Source organism: Bos indicus x Bos taurus, chromosome 11 (genome assembly GCF_003369695.1).
Source record: "Bos indicus x Bos taurus breed Angus x Brahman F1 hybrid chromosome 11, Bos_hybrid_MaternalHap_v2.0, whole genome shotgun sequence".
Classification (NCBI taxonomy): domain Eukaryota; kingdom Metazoa; phylum Chordata; class Mammalia; order Artiodactyla; family Bovidae; genus Bos; species Bos indicus x Bos taurus.
In genome coordinates, this window is record NC_040086.1 from 85,585,247 (window position 1) to 85,607,867 (window position 22,621).

Sequence of the window (22,621 nt, forward strand, 5' to 3'; positions counted from 1 at the left end):
CCAATTAATAGCCATGTAAAGTCTGATAGTTGGCTTTGTTTGAGAAAGGAACAAGATTGATCAGAAATGCACTGTAGAATGCTTATTTATTTCTTGCTTTTGTTAGGATAGACGGTTGTATTTTACAGACTCTGATTAGTATGCAATAGAGATGCATTTATGGGAAAAGGTAGGGGGTGTAGGTTTTTACCCTGGGGAGGAGAAGAAAGTGAAAAAGATGTGCTGGATGTTAAATTAGCTCTGGACAACTAGAATTCGGGTAGGGGATCCTTGGATCCTTTAGGTATTTCCTTCCAGAATGCCTGTTCTACTCCCTGACAGAAATCTATTGACTGTATGATGAGAAAAACTGTCTCTTCCCTTTCCAGTGACTGACTGACTTTCCTTCAGAAGCTGTTGGTTATCCTTTGAGGTTTCTGGAATCATTTGCGGAGTGACTCAGTCCCGTTTGGCCAAAGTGCAGGAACTGACTAAAGAGTGTCTTTCTGTACAGTGCACAGAATGTAGTGATGTAGTGTGTCAGACGTGTTTGACATTTCCTTTTACTGATTTTCATGTCAGTGTGTTGTTCATATGTTTTCATGGGAGCATGACACTCTGATAGTGTTTCAAAGTCTTCGATTGGGGATAGGGTTGGTTGCATGAAGGGCATAGCTTTTCCTAGACCAGAGCAGAGACTCTGGGCTTCACTCCCAGCATTTTCACTTTGGTATTTTGCTAGCAAAACTCTGACCTAAGGCCAGAAAGTTCAGTTAAAAATAGTACAGCAAATCTCAAGTATTCATCAGGTTCATATTCAACCTCAGATAGAAATTTTTTGCACTTTCATCTCTTAGGCTTTACTGATGTTAATTATTAGGGTCATTATGAGCTTGAGCCTAAGCCATTTATGATCATACATTATTTAAGTGTTTTCTAAATTATTAAAATGAAGGCTGCTTTTTAAAAAATGAAGCATTATACATGCTCAGTAAACTGCCTGGTCCATTCATTTATTGAGTGCCTAGATCAGCCAAGACACTTTACACCTTTATTAAGGTAACATACTGCTAGTAGGACATCACATGCTGCTGACTGGACAGGTTTCATCTTTGCTGTTTTTAGCTGATTAACTGTTATGGTTCTGGGTTGCAGTAAATCTTATCAGACCCCAAAGTGTCCTTTACTCTTTGAGGTTGCTGGTGTTTCTCCTGTAGAATGACAAGCTGAAGATTTTTTTTTTTTAAACCATGTTATTTACAGTGTTAGCTTTAAACCTGTATATTTAATTATATCAAATAGTAGAATGAATTGATTTTTAAAAATGTGGTAATGCAGGAGACATAGGTTTGAAGATTCCCTGAAGTAGGAAATGGCAACCTACTTCAGTATGCGTGCCTGGAAAATTCCATGGATGGAGGAACTTGGTGGACTACAGTCCATGGGTTGAAAAGAGTCGAACACAATTGAGTGCCTGATCACGCACACAGCCTGTCCATAACATAATTTACTGTTTTAACCATTTTAAATGTACACTTCAGTGGCGTTAGATTCACATTTTTGTGCAAATATCACCACTGTCCATCTCCAGGACTTTTTCTTCCTTCCAAACAGAAATTCCATGAGTTAATTTTTTAAAAGTGTTATAAAAACATATTTCCAAAAATGATGGTGAGGGTCACTTTAAAGATTTAAAACCTTACTGTTTAACCTTCATTGTCATAATTGATCATTGTTTTACTGTAAATGGCATTTCTTTTGATTTTATTATAGAAAATATTAATATTTTTTCTTTAACAGAGACAATTTAAAGTAATATGATAAAAACACAGCCACAAATCTTAGTTACTTATTTTGGAGCTTAGAAAGTACCATTTAAAATTTTATACTGCCTAAGGTGACAAAACTAAGAGGTGAAGTATACCAGAAGTTACTATTATAATAGTTACTATTATAGGTACTGTAGGCTAGGCCTTGAGGTTAAAACTGTTTGTTGGAAAAAGTATTCTATGAGATAACATGTAAAAGTGCTTAGTTCAGTGCTTGGTACATAGTAGTGCTTATTAAATTTAGCTCACTTCTCTGTGCATTTAGCATATTTTTAGGTAAGTGCTTTTAATTTCCTTTGAAAAGGAAAATGGTTCTATTGGCAGCTGTTTCTTGCTATAAAATTTTGAATGAATGAATGAATAACATTATGTTTTGAATTTGCCATCAGAAAAGTGCTAGCAGTCACCAAGTATAGATATATCTGAATTTTAAGACGGTCAGTACAGAGACCGAAGTGTCTTTTCCTCTGCTGTGGCTCGTTTTAAAGAGGCTTTATGTGGATCCTTCAGATTAATCTGAAGAGCATATATCCCTTTTGTGGCTGCAGATTGTAAGTTGCTAGCTATTACTTAAAAACAGAGTTTTGAGATAAATTTGCTTCTGTAGTATCCGCGCCCCCCCCCCCCCCCCTCCACCGGAGGGAAGGATCTTCAGTAGTATGCTTTTTCGTTGTTTGAAACTTTTGAGTATATACCCATGTTTTGTTGTCAAGACTAAGCTTCCCATACTGCTTACCCAAATATTACGGTAAAAAGAATTGTCCTTTAGTGTTGTGCTGGAGAGATGTCTTTCTAACGGTTTGTGCGTTTGTGCTTTGATTTATTATTTTAAAGAGTAAATGATTATTGTAACCCCTGGGATTCAGGCTTGAGTAAAGTGTTCCATTAGGCTTGTGTTGATGGGAAAAGGTGATTAAAAACTTAGGATTTACAGTAACTTAGAATACAAAACACTTCATTTGATTCATTTTTATTAAACCTGTAAACTATGTGAAAATATTTTTTTATCACAGTGGTTTTTGCTAAAGCTTATTTGATGTAACATCTGTCCTGATCTGATGTTACAGTATTTTAGGCGGTTTATTTCTCTTGGTGTAAATAATAATAGCTTCCTCTGGAGAAACATTGGGGTTTCCCAGGTGGCTCAGTGGTAAAGAATCCGGCTGCCAATGCACGAGGCAGGGACTCAATCCTTGGGTTGGCAAGAGCCCCTGGAGGAGGAAATGGCAATGCACTCCAGTAATCTTGCCTGGTGAATCCCATGGACAGAGGAGCCTGGTGGGCTACAATCCATGAGATCACAAAGAGTCGGACACGACTGAGCTACTGAGCACTAGAGAAATAATAGCGTTAGATTTCAGGATGCTACCCCAGACTCCCCAGAGTTTTGGGGACTATACTGTACATAGTATACATAGTAATAAAGTATATAAAGTATATACTTTAGTATATACTTTATATTACATGGTATACATATATACTTTAGTATATAGAGTATATACTTTATATATATAGTATACATAGTAATAAAGTATATATACTTTATTACTATTTTAAAATCCAAATATTCTGAATTTGGAAACATCTTGCTCCAAGGTAAGGCCAGCACAGACTAAGTAAGAAAGTACTGACTTAACACACACCTTAAAAAGCTGTAAAGAAATAGTGGATAATTATCTTGAAGCCTAAGTTGTTGTCCGTTGTTTTGGTTGAGTCCTGATCAGATAGTTCTCTTTTGCAATTTCAAATTCTGAAGTATTCTAAGCATACTAAGAGAATATAGCATGCAGAATGGTGCTAAAGATTACTTTTGCCTTTTCTAGAACTTTGTATAAATGGAATCCATCGTGTGTATTCTTATATCTGGCTTCTTTAGTTCAGGATAGATTTTGAGATTCATCCATGTTATTTTGTGTATCAGCAGTTTGTTCCTTTTTTTATTGCTAACTAACATTCTATTGTATGTATAATGCACAATTTGTTAGGCATCTTCTGTTGATGGATGCCTGGGTTGTTTTCAGTTTTTGACTATTTTGTATAATATACTTCAGCTTTTAATAAAGCTTACTGTAAGCAATCTAGCAGTAAGTTTGTGAGAACACATTTTCATTTCTCTTGAGTTAAATACCTAGCAGTGGCATTACTAGGTCATAGGGTAAGTGTATCTTTAGGTTTTTCTTTTTTTTTTTTTTTTTAATATAACTAACTGTCAGATCTTTTCCTAAAGTGGTCATACCATTTTACATTCACACAGCGACCTGGGAGAGTTCCAGTTCCTTCCCAACACTGAAGCTTAAAGGTTAGCCATTCTGTGGGTGGGTAGTGGTATCTGATTGTGAGTTTCGTTTGCATTTTTCTGATGACTAATGATGTACTTTTTTATGCACATAACTGGACATTTGTATATCTTCTGTGAAGCATTTGTTCAAATCTTTCATCCATTTGAAAAATTAATATTCTTTATTTTTGAGTTACACAAGCTGTTTATATATCTTATGTATCAGTTTTTTTGTCAAATATATGGCAAGGTGGTTAATCACATTTTTTTAAATTGTTATTGCTTTTTCTGCTTGAAAGACTATTGTCTATTCCCATGTTTCAAGAAATTTTCCTTTACTTTCTTTTAGAAGCTTTATTGTTTTACTTTTAGGTCTAGAATAATATGTTAAGCCAGTTTTAGTGTGCAATGTGAATGTTTTTCCTCATATTCCCCAAATCCAGTTACTTAGCTTATTCAGCAACATTTTTTCCACAGCTTTATTGAGATATTATTGATATGTAACGTTGTATATGTATAAGGTGTACACGTGATACACAATACTACCTAATGTTTACCACAGTAAAGTTAGCTAAAACATCCTTTACCTCACATAATTACTGTGTTGGTGTTGTCATCTTGAGAGTATTTAAGATTTACTCTCAGCAACTTTCAGGTCATCTGTACAGTTTTGTTACTGGACAGTATAGTCACCAGCAGCAGTTTGTAAAAAAATGTTTTTCTTTTCTCATTGGATTGCCTTGCTTGGCACCTTTGTTGAAAATCAGTTTACTGATAGGTGCTTTTTTTTTTTTTTTTTTATCAACTTAGTAACTACATCAAGTCGTTAGTCGTGGTTCTATTCTTTAACCCATGCTCTATTCAAAATTCTTTAATTTTTAATTTGTATCATTTTACTTGAAGGAAATGAGCAGACAGCAATGGTTGAGACAGGGAAGCATGGATTTTATTTTTTGAAGTGAAGTAAGATTTGTTACTTTTTAAATTATAAAAATAATATGTTCTTATTGTAGAAAATTTAGAGACTAAAGAAAGGTATAAATGCAAGTGACACTTCTACATAGTTTCCTCACATAGAGAGCACATTTTGGTATAAATACCTGTCCGAAAAAATTAAATGTAAAAGAAGTAAAATTACACTGTACCTATGCTTTGTCATTTTTTTAAATACTTAATGAATAATAAGAAGCTTTTATGTAATCACATTTATTAGTCTTCTCACTGTAGAGTGTTTTCTGGCTTAGGACATTCTCCATTATCAAGATTATGATATAGACATGAATTTTCTTTTAGTACTCTAATGGTTTTATTTTTAATGTCACTTCATTTGGAATTCTGATAGAAAATATGAAGTAGGGGTACAAAAATTTTATCAGGAGGTTTGTCTAACTACTATTTGTCTAACTATTTGTGAACAAATAGTTCACAAAATATTAATTGGGAACCTCTGTTATATCTTTGTATTGTCATATAACTTTATTTGGAGAGTGGTGCTTGGGAGAAAAGAAAGAGTAATGATTATGAATTTGGTCTTCATTTGAGCTTCTTGAGTTTCTTCATGGAAATTACATCTCTACAACCATATTTAAAATTCTATCCTGTGCTTACATTCCAAAAATATGAGCTGTTAGTGATAAGGGTTACTGATGAGAAGACTATGGAGACTCGGAGCAGCATATTATAATATAGCTTTTGGGGAAAAAACACAAAACATTTTCTGTTGGTAGCTTAGCTTATTTTATAGAGGTTGATATTTTAATTGATATGAAATTATGGTGGCATTTGGGACTCTACTAAAACTGTCACTTTTATCCTTGATTGGAGTCATTCTCCTTTCCTCTCATCTGTATCATTTGTACCTTTTTTTCCCCTGTGAAGTATGATTAAATTATAGAGATATATTTGTGAGTTCTGCATTTGAGTGTCCCAGATGACCCTCACTTATCTTTTTAGAAAGTATTTGGATCGTGATAGTTAGCAGTTCTGTGTGTGTGTGTGTGTGTGTGTGTGTGTGAGTGTGTGTGAGAGAGAGAGAGAGAGAGAGAGAGAGGCAGACAGACATAGACAAAAAAGGAAGTATTGAGATTCATTTTTGGTTCATTATTGGTAAACTTTTGGGGAGTGTTTCTAACTAAGTCCAAGAATGTTTATATGGTTTATTGTTTCATTCTGCTAAGGTATGGGTTGTTTAGGTCTGCCATCTAGAGTGCTCTGTAGGTGTTTTGTTTTGTTTTGTTTTTTTGGTTATAAACTGATCACTTAGTACTCAACATCTAATTTCCTTTATTCTCTAAAAGAGTTTCAGATTTTTTTTAAGTTATAAAGCAGTTGATAGAGATTTTCAAAAGATGATAGACTTGGAACTAAATTTTAACACTTCATTGTTGGGGTTATTTTTTAAGCCAGGGAAATGAGTAGCGGAACCAGCTAATACTTTAGATAGAAATGGAGCAGATCTTGTTTGCCATTACCTTAATTACTTGGATGTTTGTGATGAGGAATGACTAAGTATTGTCATATGTACTTCTTAGTTTTTGGCTTTATTTGATGGATAGAATACAAGCTGTTTTAGGATATGGGTCATTTTTTTTCTTCCTCTTGCTGTGTCTTGTAATATTTGTTGAATAACAAATAATGCTTATTTAAGTAATGGAAGTGATAACCTATAGAAATAGATCCCTGCTTGAAGAGATGTTAAAGTATTCCCCAAGTAAAAGTTTTGATATTAATATATGTTCTTGTCACTTATTTCTTATCTATCTATAGGAAGGAAGATAAGTGAACACGTATATATGCAGAGGGGTTGTGTTTGGGTGGTAGAATTAGTTGAAAGTCAGGCAGGAGAAGTGAATTGTGATTTGAATATTTTCGGAATTGTGCTTAGGCAGTTTGTCTTGGAGAGTATTTAAGGTGATTTTATTCAGTGTTTTAGGTAAGATAAAAACAGCTTCTGAGGGCTGAACGGCCTTCATCATGCTCTCCTACTCTTTAACTTTTCTTCTGGTTAAACATATCCAGTTTCTTCTTATGTACCTAGGTGATGCCTGTGTTTGAAACAGCCTTTCATGAGTTAGGACAGATAAAATGCTAGTGATGTGTTCACAGGATGAAATTCCTTAAAGTGACATATTGGCTGTTATTAACAGTAAGGCCACATTTGGTAGCAGAATTAAAAACAAAGCCAAAGGGCATGAGAGATTTTGATCAGGATTTAAGAGTGTTATTACAAGTCACTTTGAATGACTATTTTGAAAAACTTTCAGATAGTATCAAGCATTCTGATGACTAGCCCCAGCCAACCACTGATTCTGTTGTGTTTCTATGAAGTTTTCTTTTCCAGAAATTCCATACAGACAGAGTTACACAGTATGGAGACTTTGTTCTGGATTCTTTCACCTGGTGGTGTTGAAAGTCACTCGGTCATGTCTGACTCTTTGAGACCCCATGGACTATACAGTCCATGGAATTCTCCAGGCCAGAATACTGGAGTGGGTAGCCTTTCCCTTCTCCAGGGGATCTTCCCAACCCAGGGATCAAACTCAGGTCTCCCGCATTGCAGCCGGAGTCTTTACCAGCTGAGCCACAAGGGAAGGCCTTCTTTCACCTAGCATAATGTTGTTGAGCTTCATTTATGTTGTAGCATTTATCAATATCTTGTTCTTTTAAATTGTTGAGTAATATTCCATATACCACATTTTACTTAGGAATTCATCTTAATGTTTTTATTTCTCTTGACTAGATTTCAAGAAGTAGGATTGCTGGGTCATGTGGTAAGCTTATGCTTAACTTCTAAGGAGTGAACAAAATGTTTTCCGAATTGGCTGCACGATTTTACTTCCCACCAGCAATATATAAGGGTCCCAGTTTCTCTGCATCCTCAGAGAACACTTGGTGTGGAGTTTGTGTTTATAGCAGCTGTAGTGCGTTTTACTAATGACAAATGATGGCTGAACTGTATTTCATGTGCTTGCTAATTTTGCTTGTTCTTTTGATATTTTACTAATGTATCGTGAGAATGGTATAGTAAATGAAATTTAACTTTGTTCACCATACATGAATTCTAGTGTTGAAAAATAGAATGCAGATAAATACAGATCAGAGCCCTTTGTAGGTGAAACTATCCTACTGTGTCTCCACCTGAAAGGCCTATTTAATACAAGGCTTGCAGGCAGTAAAGTGTCTGCCTACAATGTGAGAGACCCAGGTTTGATCCTTGTGTCGTCAAGATCCTCTGGAGAAGGAAATGGCAACTCACTCCAGTACTCCTGCCTGGAAAATCCCATGGATGGAGGAACCTGGTAGTCTACAATCCATGGGGTCGCAAAGAGTCAGACAGGACTGAGTGACTAAACTTTCACTTTCTTTTCTTTAAAACAACAACAACAACAACAATGAAACCTTGTTATTATCCTTTTTCTTCCAAGTAATGAATGAGCCTTGTTGAACTGTGTAGGCCCTGTGATGGCAGTAGAGTCTCTCCTAGTTGGGTCATTTCTAAGCTAAAGCTGAAGTACTTCTGACATAACATATGGCTTTTAAATGGTTCTCCTTTCTGCTCTGTGCTCATCTTTTCTTTTTTGATTATTTTGAGCATCTTGAAGTAAGCTTATAAGCATATTTCTCTCTTGTTGGACCCAACGTTCATCTTTATACATTTCTGTTTTACATAAAGATTAGGAAACAATTCTTAGTATCAGTTTAGTAACTTGGTTCCTATGAGGGAAGGATAACTATTGATGTTTAAAACACTGTCTATTATGCTTACCTTTGTTTTTTACTTTGAGTACTCATCTGAATTTAACAACAGATACAAATGTTGCCTTTTCCTGTTTTTAAGTGGCATTGGGTATTCATTTTGGGGATTACATTATGTGCAGAGTTTTGGAACTTAATCAAAATAGTGTTCTTTTAGATATAATAGTAACTGCCTTATTTGTGCATTCTGTATCAGGATATGACCCTGCTGTTTTACCTTGCTTTTCAGTATAATTCCTTTAGAAGTCATAAAAATATGCTTATTGAAATTAAAGTTTTCCTTTTAGCTTTAGTTTAGATGATTGTGGGGTTTTTTTTTTTTTTTGTATCAAGGATAACTGCACATAGGACTTTTCTGAGCAGTGAAGGGAAATTTTAGGAAATTATTCTTTTAATCTTTAAGATGCTTTAATATATTAAAGATGAATTTAAAAAATTTTGGTTTAGTTTATTTTTCTAAAAGAAAAGTGCATTAGCACGATTGTCATGAACTTTGAGGCCTGTAAAGTGTAGTGAAATGTGTTTTTGCATGTTGAAACCCTGTAAAAATATTTAAAGTATTGAATGTCTAAACAGTATGATTTTGAAAAATGCTTCACTTTTTGGGGATAACTTATTATAGAGTTACAGTGTGTGGCACTTTATTGTGTTACATAGTGGGTAAAGTGCAGGTTGAAATTGAATAGATAAAAATGGTGTGTTATGGTTGATTAGTTTGCCTTTGTTAAAAGAGTCAAGATTTAAAAATTTTTTTCTTTATGAGCCATTAGATTTCATCAAGTGATGGTAACAGGTTGTATAATATAACCATCATCTATGGGAATTAGTAAAGAATAGAGGGAAATATATCAAAATTATGATTTTCTTTCAGGGAAGTGAGATACCAAGTCAGAAATTGGAAAAAGATAATGCAAAATATAGTGTTTAACGTTAATGACAATATTCCATCTGTTCTAAATTTAGGAAAATTTGCTTGGAGTTAACAGAGTATTTGGAGTGCTTTTAAATATCTAAAGCACACATTTTGAATTTTTGTATTGGCTTTTCCATGATTTCCCAAAATATAATCACTGAAATTAGTATGCAAATGAAATAACAGATTTTTCTCTGAATTTTAAATGCGTGGTATGATCCTATATTAGTTGCATTCAGTGTGAAACAATTTTTTTGTTGTTGTTTTACATTCTCTCAAAATGATACTCTTAAGCTTTAATCCAATGCATTGAAAAAAATTCCTTACTGGATTAAAATAAAAATGAAAATATATACATATATCTGGCAATTTAAAAACTTAATTTAATACTAGCATAGTGTATTTAGTTAAGATTTTAATAATCTGTGTCTGTTAAAGCCAACAGCTAAGGCAGTGGTTTCCAAACCTTGTTACACATGGGACTCTACTAGAGAATTTTACGAATATTGATGTCCAGATTCCACCTCCACCCATTCTAATATAATTGGTATGTGATGTGACCTTCGGATCAGGAGATTTAAAAGTTCCACATCTGGTTTTTAAATACAGGAAAGTGAGCTGAGAGGTGCAATATTCAAAGATTGGCAGAGGGGCCACTGGGTCCAAAATGTATCTCAGAAAAGGAGAATTTTGTTTCTTCTTTTAGATCTGTGACTCAGAGAGGTTTCAGTGAAGCCAGAAAGTCAGAATTACTGATGAAAGTCAGAAGTACAGTGAAGGTGCTTGGTGGAAATGGTGTCAGATCTTCTGATGTAGATAACCTGTAGTGAGGCCCGGAATTTGCATTAAAACAAACATATCAGTTGATTCTAATGCAGGTAATCTGCTGGTCAAAGTTTGAGAAACATTGTAGTGTTGCTTTTTATAATGATTGGGAAAAAGCAAAAACCAATGGTTGAGATCTCTGGCACACAGAATTGTATATGTGGAAAATTCTGGCACATGGAGAGATGCCACGTTTTCTGAAATACGAGTCATTGCATTTTAAGTGTATTTTTTTTTAGAGCTCCATAGGAATCAGACCAATGTTTTTCTTTTTCTCATTTTAGAAGAAAATTTAATTTGCTGAGGTTTTCTGAAAGGAGAGTCAGATAAGATACACCAGATAGAAATGATAAAAAAAAAAAAAAAAAAAAAGATTGTGGTAAAATATACACAATACAAATTTCAATGTGGAAATGTTATCATTACATCTTACCCTTCAGTGGGAAATATAGTTTCCAGAGACTTATTGTCCTAGAAATACATAATTCTGATGTTTTACATTTTAACAAATGATGATGGGAAAATAGGAACAGTCTTTTTATTCCTTGATTTAATTTAGGAAGAAAAATTTCACTAGAAATGTATGGTCCTTCAGAGAATGGCACCTGAAGCAGAATGGCATATGTCTGTGATTGTATCTATGTTGAAAAAATAGTAAAATCATTCAAAAACTTTGTTTACAAGGAAGCAAAAAAAATTGTAAAATATTCAAGCCTTTATGTTAAACTTTTGAAATTTTGCTTTCAAAGCAGCCTTCAAAGTTATTGGTTACATTAATAGTCATTAACATGTTACTATTTAGATTTTTAAAAATATACTTTATTTGCAATTATTTCTCTTCACTTCATTTAAAACTAGAGAAATCCACATGATTCACAGACAGTGGATAAGGTGGCCATACTTTTCATTCACTTAAATATTTGTATATCAGATTTCCTGCTCTTACGCCATTTTAATTTTGGTGGTTAAGGGGTGTATACCTGTTTCAAATTAAAATTTGCATGTGTTAATCCTTGTGATAATAGTAAAGCTATTAGAGGTATAGCAGTTATGATTTTTGAAATCTTTTTTTCATATTTGAAATCCTTGGCAACTCACTTTTGTAGATTTTATCTTGTGGCTAAAAAAACTGCATCATTGTGGCCAAAGGTACAATTAATTATTATTTATGAGTCTAGGGTGATACATAAGTATCTTTACAGCCTTAAATTTTGTAGCAGTTTATCTTTTAAGATGTATCCATTCTTTCCAAATGATTACTGAATAAAAAGATAACTATAAACCTGAAACAAATCTGGAATTGGGTGACTCTTCTTTCACTGCCTAAATATATCAGTACTTCTGCAGTTATCATTGGAAGTTTGTTACATATGATTTAGTAACCTTTCATTGGAAGTGTTTTTTGGATTTAGAAACATTTTACAACTAGTGATTAGAATCCCTATTCCATAACACCTCAGTATTGTATTGCTTCCTAGCATTTCTAAGTACTTGCTGCTGCTGCTGCTAAGTCGCTTCAGTCGTGTCCGATTCTGTGAGACCCCAGACGGCAGCCCACCAGGCTCTGCCATCCCTGGGACTCTGCAGGCAAGAACACTGGAGTGGGTTGCCATTTCCTTCTCCAATGCGTGAAAGTGAAAAGGGAAAGGGAAGTCGCTAAGTCGTGTCCGACTCTTAGCGACCCCATGGACTGCAGCCCACCAGACTTCTCCATCCATGGGATTTTCCAGGCAAGAGTACTGGAGTGGGGTGCCATTGCCTTCTCCGTCTAAGTACTTGACAAAATGCAATTTGAGACTTCATGATTCTTTATTCCATATTTACGCCAAAAAATTTCTAGGTTGTTATTTCTGACTGTAGCTTAAATGGAATGTATAATTCATGATTGCAAAATTTAAAATTAGCGGATGAATGTGTTTTGTTAATGTTGTATTCAGGCTAGTGAAAAAATGTCACTAAAGCAAGATATAAAATAATTAGAAACTGAACTAGAGGTTGCTGGTAGTTCTGAAAAACAACTTCTGCTGCAAGCATATATTTTGTATAAAAGAGGAAGCTGTAAAATTACGAATTTTGAAGACATTGCTGAAAACAGGTTTGTTTTCCACATTTAAGACATTTCCATAATAGGAAAACAACGGATGATACAAATAAAACCAAATTTAGAATAAATAAGAAACTAGTAAAAAATTAGCTAAAATTGGCTTATGAAATTTCCTTCAGAGGGAAGTAATAGGAGGGGGGAATTGTAGAGAGGGGATTTTAAATTTTAGGAGAAGGAAGTTTTGTCTTTCAGGATGATATGGAGAATGTAAGTCCCTGGCATAGTGTTTTACTTTACTTCTTCTCACTTATAAACAAGATTTTTCAGTTTGGTTCAAGTTTAATTTGTGAAATAAAAATTTTAAAAATGTAAACAGTGACTTGCTTATTTCAAATTATTTTATGTAAGTAAAATTCCGCTAAAATAAAATGAAACCTGTTTAACCTGTGTTCATAATATGAAAATACAGATGAACTTTTTCCTTAAGAAATTTTTCTGGTCTAAGGTGGTAAAGATGGAAAAAAATGAAACGGCTTGATTATTTTCATGTGTATTTTTAGAAGAGAAGCAGAGTACTGTAATGGAAAGAACACTGGATTTAGAGTCAGAAGACTGATGTTAATAAATTAGGTGTTTTGTTAATTATCTTTCTGTCCATGAGTGATAAAATTTGTGTCTCCATCCATCTGCCTCAAGGAGATGTGAAGATTAAATCCAGTGAGAAACTATATGTGCTAGTGTTGTGTAAACTGTACAGAACTTTAGCTTCTTTACAGGCAGTTGAAGAACTATGTGTAAAACTGCCTGTTTGTATATGTCTCTGTCTTCAAAAGGGTATGTATGTACATACAGAATCAGTCTCTTGATGTTAGTTAGCCAGCTTTTCCCACAAAGGTAACACATTAATTTACACATACTCAACTCTCTGAAGTATTAAGTCTATGAATGAAAAGCATTTTGATTTTCTAATTTACTGAAGATAATTAGTTTCCTTGGGTGAATATTTGCTTATATTCATTTTTTTGATTACTTTATTGCACTGCAATTGTCACTTTTCCTAACGTTTATTCTTTTTCAGTAGGTATGATATTGAACATCAAAACAGAGTCTGGTGTTCTTATGTAAAATTTCAGAAATCCTGACATAAGTATGTAAGGAAGAGTCATGACAGAATTTTTAAACCATTGCATTATTCACTTGCAAAAATGTTAATTATACTTTATATAAGGTATATAGGAGCATTTGGGTTGTACCAACAGTTCTTAACTATGGCTTGAATTTAGCAACTTTTGGCCTGCATTTCTTAACAGAAGTTAAGTTTAGGAACAGGTGTGAAGTTGCAGATTGCCGATGTTCTGCCGTGTTACCTCTGATACAGATTTTGGTCTTTAGGCATACCAGGGTAATTATTAATTTATCATGTAGAAAAATATACACCAGTAGTGTAAGAGGATATGCTCATTCTGTGTTGATGGCCACTGTAATCAGTAACTGATTTTCTTGGCTCATGTAATTTCAAAGCTGATTTTGGGATTTAGGATCTGGTAACAGAGCTGGGTCTTATTACATAAGTCCATTGTCAACCATTTAACAACCTCATGAAATTGGAATTTGTATTTCTACAGGCTAGCAAAATGGAATTGGTATCCAGGCAAAATTGAAATGAATATGGGGAGAGTTCTGTTGGTAGCCACTGTTACAGTGATAAATTATACATTTTCTCTGTTGTGGCATTTATGAATTAGAAAGTGGATTTTATCTTTTTAAATTTTTAAAAATTTCAGTGTTTTTCTTAGAAGTCTTCAGCATAGACTTTTTTATTTTGTGGTTGGTCTCTGTGCTCAGGTGCTTATCTGTCTGTCTCCATAATAGGCAGGCAAGGTCTTGAGGTTTATGGCTCACGGATGGTGGGCTTCAGGGGATAGAGGCTTATCTGCAGGGATGTGAAAAGGAAGAGAGTGAGCAGGACCAGACAGTCATCCTTTCAACAGTAACTGAATAAGTCATGTTCTTTTATACTCCTAGCTTTTTTTTCTACCTGGAATGAGTGCTCTCCTTCTCTGCTTGTGTCAGTTTACAAAAAAAACAAACTTAATTTTTTAACTTCAAAAGTAATACATGTCTGTGTAAAAAATTAAAAATGATAGAAGTAAATATAAGTTTTTTTCTTAGCCCTGTCTTTTTGACAACCACTTTATAACACATCAGTGTGTTACTTTCCCTTTTTCTGTGCATGTATCATCATATTGATATTTCATTTCCCCCCCTTACATTAAAAATATACAAATATTTACTATTTTTTAAAAACCAAAATGCAGCTATCCTGTGTCTGTTTTCTGTATTTGCTTTCTTTTCATTTGTTTTGGAGGTTGTCCAGTCAGGTAGTTCTTTTCAAAAGGTGTAGAGTATTCCATTATCTGCATTTGATATAATTTATTTTACTATTCCAATATTGATAGACATTTAGGTGGCTTTCTTCCATTATAAAAAATGCTGCAGTGGACATCATTGTAAATATTTTTGTGCATGTGTGTGAATATTTTTGTAGATTTCTAAAACTGGAATTGTTAAGTGTGTGCAGTTCAAAATTCCAAAATAATCTTTATTGCCTAGCAAATTGAATCCTTCCAATAGCGATGAGAATACACATACTCCCATGTCTTTGGTAGGCTGAGTATTGTCAGCCTTTTATGTTATTTGTCAATCTTGTAGGTGAAAAAAGCCATTATCACTCTTTTTAAAATATGTATTTCACTATTTGATTACTAATGAGAGAAAAGAATGAAAGTGTTAGTTGCTCTGTGGTGTCCAATTCTTTGTGACCCCATGGACTGTAGCCCGCCAGGCTCCTCTGTCCATGGAATTCTCCAGAGAAGAATACTGGAGTGGGTAGCCATGTCTTCCTCCAGGGAATCTTCCCGCAATATCTGTTGTTAATCACTCCTGGGTTTTAATTCTCCTTTAAGATCTACCTTGCATTTTTTTTCATCTTAAATTTATTTTTATTTCTCTCATTCCTTACTTGTGCTGTACTAAGTTGGCTTCAGTTGTGTCCGACTCTTGGCAACTCCATGACTAAAGCCTGTCAGGCTTCTCTGTCCATGGGATTTCCCAGGCAAGAATGCTGGAGTAGATTGCCATTTCCTCTTCCAGGGAAGCTTCCTGACTGTCTCCTGGGTTGGCAGGTGGATTCTTTACTGCTGAGCCACCTGGGAAGCCCTAGTTTTGATGGTAATGAGGGCATAAGTGCTTTAAAGATAATTTCATTTTTTCTTTTCATTTTTATTGACATGTGATCAACCTGCAGCACCGTATAAGTTTCAGGTGTGCCACATAATGTCTTGACTTACATACATTGCAAACAGATTACCAGAGTAAGTTTAGTTAACATTCATCACCTTATATAGTTATATAGTATTCATTTTTATGTCTTTCCTTAATATCTAGCACAGAGCCTATAGTACTTAGCATGTGTTTCGGAGGCTTTATCAAATGGTTAGTCTGACTCCCAACTGGTAGTTTATATATGAGGTTTGCTGCCTCCTCTTGCGGGGGAGAGAGAGGGTTGGTGCTTAACTTAATGGTAGTGGTTCTAGTTCAACCCCTTCATTTTACAAATGAGGAATCAAGTATAAAGGAGGGGTGCCTTATTTAGTAATGAGGTGTTTTTATTTCTTTATCACATTCTACTGGGTATTGTGAAACATAGCAAAGCTCCAAGCTGGGGCTTATCTGTAGTCAAGGACAAATGTTGATTTCTAAAATCTGAGATAGACTGTGTGCTTTTCTCAGTTAACAGGCCGAGTTAATGAGGCTTTTGCCTGATAGTCTTAGCCTGTAGCCTTAAGCCAATACAATTCATCCAAATTTCATTTGGCTCTTTTTAGAGAAGTCTTAAGTCTTCACATACTCTAGAAACAGACTTTACTATTAAAAATTGCAGTTGTTCCAGGCACTGGCAGACTCCTGAGAGGTTTGATGTCTTTTCTTCCAGAGCATTCTTGAAGCCTGTCCGCTTAGCTATCTTCTTGTGAAGTGACTCCACCAAATCTCATTTCATTGTTGCCTTTTAAAAACTTTCTTACTCTTCTTCTAATGTTAACATAATCATTTGCATCTTCCGATTCTTCCCTGTTACTTTTTAATTTGCTTAAATAACACTTGTCTTTCTCTGGAGGGAAATCCCTGTTTTCTGGAACTTGTACCTTCTTTGCCTCTCTACGTGACCTTCATGTAGGAAAGGGTAGGAGGGGTTTCCTTCGTTATGCTGCTGTGCCTATAAAACCCTTTCTGGTAAAATTCCTGTTGTTGAGTCTTACATATTTGGGGTAATGTGTCTTTTCTTGCTTGTTGAAGACTTCTGGCTTATATTCTTTTCATTTCTTGTAAGGTTGTGCCACCATTCCAGTGTTATGTGAGCAGAGCACCCAGGATCCTGGCTTCCCTGGCAGCTCAGATGGTAAAGAATCTTCCTGCAAAGCAGAATACCTGGGTCCAATCCCTGGGTTGGGAAGACCCCTTAAGAGAAGGAAATGGCAACCCACTCCAGTATTCTTGCCTGGAGATTTCCATAGACAGAGGAGTCTGGTGGGCCACAGTCCCATGGGGTCACAAAGCTGAGAGACTAACACTTTTGCTTTTCTTTCATGAAGCTATCCCACCATTACTGGAAATTAGCATCACCTTTGAGGTCATTAAACATCCTGCTCCAACCACTAATCCCTTACCCTTTTTACTCTTTGTTGCTTTTGTGATCTGCATTTCCTTGACACCCTTCTCTGTCAAATGCTTCCTATGTAAGCAAGCAGAAATCCATTGTCCATCACTTCAAAATGCTAGCTAGAATTTTCAGTTTCTTTGCTTTGTTCAATTACTATCATATGCATCTGGTAAAACCTAAATTTTGGGTCATTTTGTCTCTGTGGCTTACACAAAAGTTGCTTGTTGAGTACTCATGGAGAAAAATCACGGACTGCCCTGGTGAGTGTACTAGGGCTTCATAGTCTCTGCAGGAGTCCCTGCAGGAGTTGTCAGGTCTGCAGAGCAATTTGTTCATTCCCTATACAGGCTATTTTAAGCATTTTTATTTTCTTTCTTTAAACTTAAGAAACAAAGTATTCTCCACTGATGGTCTTCCTACTTGGTGAAAAAACAGAAGCCATCAAAAGGAGATCCCTTAAATTTCCTGTTACTTGACTCATTAGTTTATCTCTTCTGTATCATTTGTTCTTTCTTTTCCTTCTATTTCAGTGGATGAGATGTCCATGATTATGTCTCAGCTTGATTCTCCAGAGTGCTTTGAATCTCTTTCTCTCCTTCCTGCTGATTAACTCTATTTTGTCTTTGAATCTTTTTTTTTTTCTTTCTCTTAATTCTGATTCTTTCTTATCTTGCTAAACTTCTACTGTCTCACCTCAGTTCAGTTCAGTTGCTCAGTCTCTCCGACTTTTGTGACCCTATGGACTGCAGCACGCCAGGCTTCCCTGTCTATCACCAACTCTCGGAGCTTGCTCAAACTCATGCCCAACGAGTTGGTGATGCCATCCAACCATCTCATCCTCTGTCATCCCCTTCTCCTGCCTTCAATCTTTCCCAGCATTAGAGTCTTTTCCAATGTGCTTAACATTTCTTGAATACTGTCTTTTCTTGGCTTCTGTGACAGTTATTCAGAGTATCTCCTAACTCTTTCATCTCAAACTCCTTTGCTGTCTCTTCTCCCTCTCTCAATGAGAACCCTTTCCCTCTTTTAATGTATTCTTTTCTTTTTAAGCTTGTATCAGTTTTAGGACTTTCTTTATCATTTGTATGTTGATGACTTTCATTTTTCCACATGAAACTTGTCTCTGGGCTTCAGGCTCACACTTCCACTCAGTTACTAGGCAGCTCCACTTGGATACCATAGACTCTTCAAGATCAACATGTCTGCAGCTGTATTCTTCTCTCTTGCTCTCATATCTTCATTTTCCCTAATCATGAATCAATGACTGTTTCCTCTCTCCTAGCTTCGATCAAGCCAGAAATTTGGGTGACTGCATCCTTAGTCTGACATCCAGTCAGTCACCAGATCCTGTCAGTGTTATCTCCTACAAAGCAATCATGTCTCTCTCATCCTTGCTACTTTCTTATTGCAAGTGGTCATGGTTTTTCTAGATTGTTATGGTATTTTCTCCCTTGGTGTTCTTTCCTCCCATGTTTCAAAGCCTTCTTTTTCTACTCTCCAGCCAACTATGTATTATAAGATGAAAGTCTAATCATGTTATCCCAGATTAATTACTTGGGAAAAGTTCAAAATGCTCATTAGTTCTTACATGACTGTTATGATCTGATTTCTGCTGACTTCTTCAGCCTTCTTTTCACTTACTTCTCTTCCTCCTAGATTTTACTTCTCTTCCTCCTAGATCTACCATTTCATTTGAAATGGCTTCCTTCCTGTCTCCAAGTTTTTTTTTTTTTTTTTAAATATGCAGATCCCTTTGCATAGGAAGGAAAGTTATGACCAACCTAGATAGCATATTCAAAAGCAGAGACATTACTTTGCCAACAAAGGTCCATCTAGTCAAGGCTATGGTTTTTCCTGTGGTCATGTATGGACGTGAGAGTTGGACTGTGAAGAAGGCTGAGCGCCGAAGAATTGATGCTTTTGAACTGTGGTGTTGGAGAAGACTCTTGGGAGTCCCTTGGACTGCAAGGAGATCCAACCAGTCCATTCTGAAGGAGATCAGCCCTGGGCTTTCTTTGGAAGGAATGATGGTAAAGCTGAAACTCCAGTACTTTGTCCACCTCATGTGAAGAGTTGACTCATTGGAAAAGACTGATGCTGGGAGGGATTGGGGGCAGGAGGAGAAGAGGACGACAGAGGATGAGATGGCTGGATGGCATCACTGACTGTATGGACGTGAGTCTGAGTGAACTCCGGGAGTTGGTGATGGACAGGGAGGCCTGGTGTGCTGCGATTCATGGGGTCGCAAAGAGTCGGACACGACTGAGCAACTGAACTGAACTTGTGTAGGAAAAAATGCTGACTCTGGAAATATTACTGATATGCTGCATGTGGAAACACTTCTGCATTAATTTGGTTTGAACTCTGATTCTAAATGGAGAGGACAAGTTTGTATTTACAGCGATATTTTTCAGAAAGTGACCTAGTTGTGTTAATTATAATGTACAGTTGATTTATAGAACTCAAAAGAGAATTTCCTTAGAGAAGTTTTCCTGGTGGAGGTTGCTAATGTGAACTCATACTTCTTATGAGCATTTCTATCATGAGAAGTATATATAAAACACTGTTCATGGAAAGTGATAATATAAATGCTGACATAAATTTCCTTTAGACTATAGAAAATAGATAAGTGAGTTCTTGATGATAAAAACTTGAAACTTAGCATATTGAATAGAGGCTTTTAAAAATCATGTATCATTAAGATTATTGTCAGCAATAATAATGATAATGTTAATTATAATGAACAGTAATAACAGTAATAATAATATTAGCAAGACATGTTTTTCCTGTGTGCCAAGCACTGTTCTGAAGTGCTTTTTTAATTTGTTAGCATTCTGTTTCATTTTTTCAGGAGCATCAAAATGACATGTTCTTTAAAAATGTTGTCTTCGCAACATAAACAGATGGAGAGATATTCCATGTTCCTGGGTAGAAAGAATCAATACTCTGAAAATGACTGTATGACCAAATGCAGTCTACAAATTCAGTGCAATCCCTATCAAATTACCAATGGCATTTTTCACAGAACTAGAACAAAAAATTTCACAATTCATATGAGCGCCGAAAAATTGATGCTTTTGAACTGTGGTGTTGGAGAAGACTCTTGAGAGTCCCTTGGACTGCATGGAGATCCAACTAGTCCATTCTGAAGGAGATCAGCCCTGGGCTTTCTTTGGAAGGAATGATGCTAAAGCTGAAACTCCAGTACTTTGGCCACCTCATGCGAAGAGTTGACTCGTTGGAAAAGACTGATGCTGGGAGGGATTGGGGGCAGGAGGAGAAGAGGACGACAGAGGATGAGATGGCTGGATGGCATCACTGACTCCATGGACGTGAGTCTGAGTGAACTCCGGGAGTTGGTGATGGACAGGGAGGCCTGGTGTGCTGCGATTCATGGGATCGCAAAGAGTCGGACACAACTGAGCGACTGATCTGATCTGATGGAAACAGAAAAGACCCCAAACAGCCAAAACAGTCTTGAGAAAGAAGGATTGAGCTGGAAGAATCAACCTTCCTGACTTCAGATTATACTACAAAGCTGCAGTCATCAAGACAGTATGGTACTGGGACAAAAACAGAAATATAGACCAATGGAACAAGGTAGAAAGCCCAGAAATAAACCCATGCTCCTATGGGTACCTTATTTTTGGCAGAGGAGGCAAGAACATTCAATGGGGCAAAGACAGCCTCTTCAATAAATGGTGCTGGGGAAACTGGACAGCTACATGTAAAAGAATGAAATTGGAACACTTCCTAACACCATACACAAAGGTAAACTCAAAATGCATTAAAGACCTAAATGTAAGACCAGAAACTATAAAACTCTTAAAACATAGGCAGAACACTCGATGACGTAAAGCAAGATCCTCTAGGACCCACCTCCTAGAGTAATGGAAATAAAAAGCATAAGTAAACAAGTGGGACCTGATTAAACTTAAAAGCTTTTGCACAGCAAAGGAAACTATAAGCAGGGTGAAAAGACAACCCTCAGAATGGGAGAAAATAATAGCAAATGAAACGACTGACAAAGGATTAATTTCCAAAATGTCCAAGCAGCTCATAGAGGTCAATACCAGAAAAACAAACAACCCAATCAAAAAGTGGGAAAAAGACCTAAACAGACATTTCTCCAAAGAAGACATACAGATGGCTGACAAACACATGGAAAGATTCTCAACATCTCTCATTATTAGAGAAATGCAAATCAAACTACAATGAGATATTACCTCACACTGGTCAGAATGGCTATCATCAAAAAGTCTACAAAGAATAAATGCTGGAGAGGGTGTAGAGAAAAAGACCTAGTCATACCTTTGTGTATGTGTGTGTAAAAATTTATAGGACCACCAAAACGAGTGGCCTTTTATGTAAACAACTAAAAATATTGATGATATGTATTTTAGAGGCATTGTTGCGTAACAGCCAACGTGTAGTGAAATATTTAATATTGTTTGGAATATAAACATGGAAGTGTTCCATTGTGTATATAATCTTAAATTTATAAGTATCATGCTTTGTTGTCAAAGCACATAAACTCTTTTAGCCAGGAGCTTTCCCCTGTATGTTTATTATGAATGTTTCTTTTGAAAACACTTCCTTCATAAATGTGATAGGCATTTAACAAAGGCAGTATAATATAGTATTTAGGGAGTCAGGCTCTGGAGTCCTATTTGGGTCTATTTCTTGTCTTTGCTGTATTGCCTTATGAGTTACTTTTAAACTTAGTTTCCTCTCAGTAAAATGGGAGATAATACTACTACTTCCTGTATAAAGTTGTAAGTTTAAATGAAGGAATCAAAAGCAAATAGTGAAAGACATGTCAGCCTTCAATGAATACCAGGTTTGTTTATTTATTATTGTGGTAAAAAAAAATGGATAGCATACAATCTTAACATTTTGACCATTTCTAAATACACAGTTCAGTAGTGTTAAGCACATTCACATTGATTTGCAACCAAGATCCATAACTTTTTTCATCTTGCAAAACTGAAACTCCATAGTCTTTAAAAAACAATTCCCTATGTCTTCCCCTTAGCCTCTGGCAACCACCCTTCTACTTTCTGTCTCTATAAATTTGACTATTCTGGGTACCTGATATAAGTAGAATTGTATTTTTTGTGACTGGTTAATTGGACTGTGAAGAAGGCTGAGTGCCGAAGAATTCATGCTTTTGAACTGTGGTATTGGAGAAGACTCTTGAGAGTCCCTTGGACTGCAAGGAGATCCAACCAGTCCATTTTGAAGGAGATCAGCCCTGGGCTTTCTTTGGAAGGAATGA

General features: G+C 35.7%; 1 protein-coding gene across 7 annotated transcripts in view; it reads left to right on the top strand.

Moving 5' to 3' along the window:
• ROCK2 (Rho associated coiled-coil containing protein kinase 2) overlaps positions 1-22,621 on the top strand; it is a 129,570-nt gene that overhangs the window by 1,282 nt on the left and 105,667 nt on the right. The gene's annotated exons all lie outside the window — the stretch shown is intronic.